Source organism: Rhagoletis pomonella, unplaced genomic scaffold (assembly GCF_013731165.1).
Source record: "Rhagoletis pomonella isolate Grant_MI unplaced genomic scaffold, Rhpom_1.0 Rhpom_scaffold_00002, whole genome shotgun sequence".
NCBI lineage: Eukaryota > Metazoa > Arthropoda > Insecta > Diptera > Tephritidae > Rhagoletis > Rhagoletis pomonella.
Genome location: NW_023458556.1, coordinates 87,230,153 through 87,237,847, shown reverse-complemented (window position 1 = coordinate 87,237,847; position 7,695 = coordinate 87,230,153).

Below are 7,695 nucleotides of genomic sequence, written 5' to 3'. Positions count from 1 at the left end.
TCACCACATCTCCTCATCAGACTTCTTTTTTCTAGACTTCAGCAGGGATCGAACCTGCGTAATCGATGTTCAAAGTCAGAAGCGTTAACCACTGAGCTATGTACATCCCGTAAACTCTTGTTGCTAATTCATTTTCTTTGTTCAACCAACTACTATCAAGTGCAGCTGATTTGCCGCTATTCAAACTCAACAGCGTGGGTGTTGTTGTCAATTCTATACATCCATTTGCTTATTTGTTTTTTGTATAGTTTCAGGCAAATTGAAAAAGCAACAAAGTCTAAGCGGTAGAAGTTATAGCAGCTATTTCGGAGATCACTACATCTCCTCATCAGACTTCTTTTTTCTAGACTTCAGCAGGGATCGAACCTGCGTAATCGATATTCAAAGTCAGAAGCGTTAACCACTGAGCTATGTACATCCCGTAAACTCTTGTTGCTAATTCATACGCCCTTTTCGTTAAAAAAGGATGGCTAAGACGTGGTAACGTAAGACGAAACAGAAATATTGGGTCTTCAAATGAATTGAACGTCTTCTTTCAAGATGCATCTGGTCTTCGAACGAAAGCAGAAGCAGTTCGCGCTTTTAGTCAACACATGCATTATGCTGTTATTATTGTTGTTGAGACTTGGCCTAATGATGACTTCTTCGATAGTGAGTTTTTTTACTCAAAAATTTATAATGTATATAGGAAGGACAGAGACTCCTCCAAAACGGGCTATGCAAGAGGTGATGGTGTTCTCATCGCAGTGCACCAAAAGCTACGCTCTTACTCTTTTATGCTGGAAATAGTGATACCCTTCTGGATAAACTGTGTGTCTGCGTGAGTGGATCGCCTGCTCATAGCTCGCTGTTTTTTGTAGTTTCCTATAGTAATAAAAACCTGTATCGTGCGCATGCTGACAACGTCATTTCTTTAGCTCATAAGATAGGAGACAATCATCTGTGTTGTTTAGGTGACTTTAACTTATATAATGTACGCTGGTTGAAAGTATTCTCAACCTTTGGCATTACGCCAATGAATGTCACTAAAATTCATCAGTCTCTTCTCATCGATAGTTTTTTTAACCCTTTATCTAATACAAGTCAATAAATATGCTAATAAATTGGATATAATTCTCGATATTATTATTATATATATATAATGCATATATAATATATATATATAATATATATATATAATGCATGCGCGCGGCTTTTATGTCCCTCGAAATTGAAGGACGTTATACCAGGAAATCCCTCCAAGTCCACAGATACGCCCATGGCATACCCATTGTTGCTGAATTCGGATTTGCGGATTTGTGCGCAGTTTCGCATGTCTACTGCATAATAGGGCAGTAGACGATATGCTATGCTGCAAATTAATATGTGTAAAAATAATTTCAGTAATACCTAAAGGAGATAAAACCGTAAATTACTTCTTACCTGTTTCTCCTTCCTTATTCTGGACCCGATAATGTGTTCGTCCCATGTGCGGGTGAGGGCGATACCCGAATTTAGTTCGAAGAACTTCCAAAGAGCCTTCGTCAATGCCCACCACCAGGAAAGAACCTTCTACTTTGCTGGGAGTCGGTCCTTTCCTGGTGTATGAATCAATGTGCCATTGACTCGTATTCAGTCCCACGTTATGCCTGCTGATATGTTTTAAAACCTCGCTTAGGGACACGATATCGAACCGAAAGTATCGATATGGTACTCATTTAAAGTATCGCTTTAAAGATATCGGGTACCCATTAATATCGGAATAAAAAGACTCGATATTCCAAATATCGATACCAAAAACCAAAAAATTTATCTGAATATAGGTCTCGCATATAGGCCGCTGGGGTGTAGTGGTTAGAAGTACGCAAACCTTGAAAATGAAAAACAGCTTCCCATAAAGTACAATCGCCGTTCAGAGTCGACATAAAACTGTAGGCACCCCCTTTGTGCCACAACATTAAGGCCCACACGACAAATCGGAGAAGAAGTTCGGCCAAACACTAACATATTGTGTAAGCGCCGGACTTTATTATTATTACAACACGTAGAGATTGAGGTGTTGACTTAAACACTGAGGCCGCGGGTTCAAATCCCCCCACATGGAGTCCTAACCATAGTACAAATTTCTCCACTTTAAAGCCCAATTTATATCGGGAAGAATTGTTACAGGCCAACCTTATATGCGTGCGTAAAAAGCTAACTCAAGATTCCAAGATTTGTCTTGCGTGACATTTCGATTTGATGTTTATGCTCAATTGGCATTTTGGCGCGACTATAAATGCAAATTTTTCTCGGCAAACTTCTGTAATTTTGACAGAAATGCAACTCTGAGAAATCACGCACGCAAATTGATTTGGGCTTATCAAATGAGAAAAACTTGCGTGCGTGCGTAGAAAAACTCTCGCCGGTAATAACTAACACCGGTTGAACTTTTAATACCATTATCCTTCACTGAGAAAAAAAAGCGCGTTGTAAGAATAACAATTTTTTATTTGATTACCGTTTAAAAATGTTCGTATTTAAATCAAGTGAAAAGTCCTAGCAAAATGGATTTTTCCATTATACACACACCACGTTCATATAATGGAAATATTCAATTCAAATACGCCCGTATTAAAATGAAGCATATTTCACTACACGGATGGCGTTTTGCACGTCTCGGTTGCTTTTTCATATGTAATTAAGAAAGTATATGTATACAAAGCATGCACAGCGGGGACAACACATAACGGGTGATTTTTTAAGAGCTTGATAACTTTTTTTTTAAAAAAAACGCATAAAATTTGCAAAATCTCATCGGTTCTTTATTTGAAACGTTAGATTGGTCCATGACATTTACTTTTTGAAGATAATTTCATTTAAATGTTGACCGCGGCTGCGTCTTAGGTGGTCCATTCGGAAAGTCCAATTTTGGGCAACTTTTTCGAGCATTTCGGCCGGAATAGCCCGAATTTCTTCGGAAATGTTGTCTTCCAAAGCTGGAATAGTTGCTGGCTTATTTCTGTAGACTTTAGACTTGACGTAGCCCCACAAAAAATAGTCTAAAGGCGTCAAATCGCATGATCTTGGTGGCCAACTTACCGGTCCATTTCTTGAGATGAATTGTTCTCCGAAGTTTTCCCTCAAAATGGCCATAGAATCGCGAGCTGTGTGGCATGTAGCGCCATCTTGTTGAAACCACATGTCAACCAAGTTCAGTTCTTCCATTTTTGGCAACAAAAAGTTTGTTAGCATCGAACGATAGCGATCGCCATTCACCGTAACGTTGCGTCCAACAGCATCTTTGAAAAAATACGGTCCAATGATTCCACCAGCGTACAAACCACACCAAACAGTGCATTTTTCGGGATGCATGGGCAGTTCTTGAACGGCTTCTGGTTGCTCTTCACTCCAAATGCGGCAATTTTGCTTATTTACGAAGCCATTCAACCAGAAATGAGCCTCATCGCTGAACAAAATTTGTCGATAAAAAAGCGGATTTTCTGCCAACTTTTCTAGGGCCCATTCACTGAAAATTCGACGTTGTGGCAGATCGTTCGGCTTCAGTTCTTGCACGAGCTGTATTTTATACGGTTTTACACCAAGATCTTTGCGTAAAATCTTCCATGTGGTCGAATAACACAAACCCAATTGCTGCGAACGGCGACGAATCGACATTTCACGGTCTTCAGCAACACTCTCAGAAACAGACGCAATATTCTCTTCTGTACGCACTGTACGCATTCGTGTGGTTGGTTTAATGTCCAATAAAGTAAACTGAGTGCGAAACTTGGTCACAATCGCATTAATTGTTTGCTCACTTGGTCGATTATGTAGACCATAAATCGGACGTAAAGCGCGAAACACATTTCGAACCGAACACTGATTTTGGTAATAAAATTCAATGATTTGCAAGCGTTGCTCGTTAGTAAGTCTATTCATGATGAAATTTCAAAGCATACTGAGCATCTTTCTCTTTGACACCATGTCTGAAATCCCACGTGATCTGTCAAATACTAATGCATGAAAATCCTAACCTCAAAAAAATCACCCGTTACATATATGGTATGACATAATGCACTAATCGCGCGCTGTAATGTTAATTCAAACTCAACATTTGAAAACACCTTTACATGTATGGCTGTAGGTGAGGGTGCAAAGACGCTTGATACAATTGGTTGCGGCCAAGAGGGTCCCGGTTCAATTACCATCAGACGGAACATAAAATTAATTTTTTTTTTCTTCTTAATTACGAAAAAGGATCTGCGCACTTCACAACCGCATATTTTATAACGTATATACTCAAATTTAAAACGAGTTGGGTTGGTGCTCTTTCATATGCGTATTTTTTTCAATTTGGCACGTTTTTTTTAATTCTAAAATTTTTTTCCCTCAGTGTTGGAATGTGAGTTTATTAGCGTTTTCTTTTCTCGAAAAAAGGCTGCACTTATTCTGCCTTGAGTTAACGTTGTCAAATTTTCATGTTCTTTTCTCAGTCCTTTCACAAGGCGTCGTGTTCTTTTCTCAGCAGGTTGCGCTCTGATCCGGCAAAAGTGCTGACTTTTCAGCCCTCAAATAAACGTGAGTGTGAGAGTTGCACGGTTGATTTTTAATTTACGGTTGTAAAATTACAATTATTTTCCGTATCAGAAATAAGTATTTGCTTTAAAATTACTAAAGACTTACAGGCCATGTGAATAATTCAGCTTTATTAAGTTCTATAAATAAATTGTGATGGAGTAGTATAATTTCTGTTTCATTCTCATATAAAAAACGCAACATTTTCTGAGGTTTCAGGGCAACGCAAAGTAAGAGTTCCCACATAAAAGGGCAGAACTTTTTTTGAGAAAAGAAAACGCTATATGACATTCGATACGATACTAGGGTTCTGGTATTCGATTCCAAAAAAATATTGTTTTAAAACTATCGAGTAGAAAATATCGGTATCGAATGCCAAAAGTATCGATATGGTATCGTATCGTATCGAAATTCGTGTCCCTAACCTCGCTTGGTTTTCGAGAAGACCCTGGTATCCAAGCAGTGGCTCTCAACTGCTTCCACCTTTTAGGATTAATTTGCAGTTTTCGCAGGCTGGCATCCCCGCTATTATTTTGGTCAATCACTCTCGGGAAAACTCATTTGAACATTGTAACTTTACGATATCATCCTCTACGCGCATTCCCTCGAGTTTTGGTTCGTCTATCGATTCACCAATGACCTTCCATAAATTGCTGTCGAGAAAGGCTTTCGGCTTTTGTCGGCGTGTATCTCAACCATCATTGCCTCCGCAGCCACTCTTGCGAATGATGCAGAGCGGCATGGTTGAGTCTCACCGGATGCTCGGGGTCCTGCAAAAACCCCATTTGCATGAGGAGGTTGGCATGCAGGCAGTTGGACGGAGACCAAAGGATTTTAAGTACTCGCCTTGGCCATGGTCGCAGCTTTCTTTTCCTTTTGCCTCCTTCCCTTCAACTGCTTTGCGGTCAGATTTTCAGCCGTTCGAGGATCACAAATACACGATTTCTCCATACCGGTACTCTCCTGGTTTGCACCAGGTTTAACCGTTATTGGTTCCATCTCTGATACCAGTGCCCGTTTTGAAGAAGGAGTAGGACCACACCCCCTCAACCCCCCCCCCCCACCTGTCATTACATTGGTTGCTCCAGAACGTGTCGATGGTAGTTCGCCCTCCACCTCATTCAGGAGTATGCTCTCCATTGACAAGAAAATGCAAAACGACGTATCAAGATAATGCAAAACTGCGTATGTGAGGTTGCATAAATTATTTTCTAGAGAGTAAAACACTAATGGTTCGCATTTCTGGCCAGTATATTTCAGGACGAATGGACAAGGATTGAGCAAAGAGCTTGCGTGAGCAAATCCAATTTTTGGCAATAAGTGTCAGTTACGCGGGTTTGCAGAATGACGATACTCGGTTTTGTACTTTAAACGACGTTATATGTATGACTCAATTACTTAGTGGCCACGGCTGCTTTCGACAGTACCTGCACTATTATGGTCACAATGACTCGATGACATATAGTACATGTGAAAATGTGCCTCTTTTATTTCTAAACCGCACTAGAAGAAAAAGTCTTACTTGCGCAACCTAATTGAATACTAGCATCTAACCGTGGATGCGCACATTTTACATTACAATATGCTGAAGTTTGGAAATAAGAGGCTGATGCTTAGTATTTTGACGTTTTGTAATGCAGCCATACTTTTCGATTGCCCATCGTTTTCACTTGAAAGAGAGAGATTATATACATTCACTCAAGAGGACCTGACTACGGATATTATCATAGAACATATGTTGAACGATAAAAAAGTATGGGGCGCATTAAAAAATATTACTTAGGGCTTACACCGGACAATACTGTCATGACAATAGCAGAACATGCACACTTTTTCACTAATATATGCATACTTTTGCAATTGTCTCAAGCACTGTCTTGATTATTTTCAAGACAGTAAATCGGACAATGATTTGACGTATGCAGACAATAGGTGCAATCCCGTATTCCTCGGACTAAAACTTGTAAAACTGTCAAAAAATAAAAATTCGCTCAGAGCGAGAGAGTAACATTGAAAAGTACGGGATGGCTTTCTAGTAAAAAATGGTAAACTCTGTCAACTTCAACATAACCTCCAAATTTTGGTTGTAAATTTTTGCTTATTTTGTATGTAAACACACTCAGCTCACACATGTAAATAATCAAAAATACTTTCAGATTCATTACAGTCCACTTAAACAAGTAATTAAATACTTTTCAACATGAATTAGCAGAGTGCACTTTTCTTTTGTTTACAATTTGGTTGCCAAACACACTACAGCTGATCGTTTGACACATTTACAAGAATTTACCAGCAAAAAATTCTCGGACTAAAACTGGTAACTTCTGACAGAGAGAGAACCATATTTGCTCTTTTTTTGTCCTCTCAATAGTCAGAGAACCTAGTACGGGATCGATTTCCAGTAAAATCTGACTAAATAGTCCGGACTCGTACGGGATCACAACTAATAATTTCGACGTCTTGTGGAAGAAAGCAAAGAGAAATTCATAACAAAAGAACTATAATAACTGAAAAACGCTGATGTGTATGTAAATTTTTCTCTGTTTATTATTTTTTAGTTTAAATAGCTCGCGCGAAATGCATATTATAATACAACGTTCACGTCCGAAATGAATTGTCGTAACTATTGTCAGGACGCCTGCGTCGCGGGGACAATTATCATAATTTTTGACAACTAATACGTATTTTTTTATTGTCTTGACATCATCGCAAAAAGCTCAGGGTAGTTGGACTTAGCGAAGATTCATATCTGCAAGTGGTGAATCGTGAAAAGTGGCTACTTCTTTCATCATTATTACCTTCTGTCACTGCGGATAACATAATTGACTATGTTGTTAAGTATGCTGGTATAGAGAGAAAGCATCTGTTATTCTACACTTTAATAAAACAACAAACTCCGCCAGTTACTCGAAAGAAGTTAATTTCAAGCCTGGCGTCTCTAATGCTTTTTAAGACAAATTGCTTTCACCGAATCTTTGGCCAGCTAATGTTAACTTACGCCCTTTTCTTTTTTTAATATTTTTACTGAGCTTTGTACCACGATTGTTTATTAGGAAAAATTGAAAAAGCAACAAAGTCTAAGCGGTAGAAGTTATAGCAGCTATTTCGGAGGTCACCACATCTCCTCATCAGACTTCTTTTTTCTAGACTTCAGCAGGG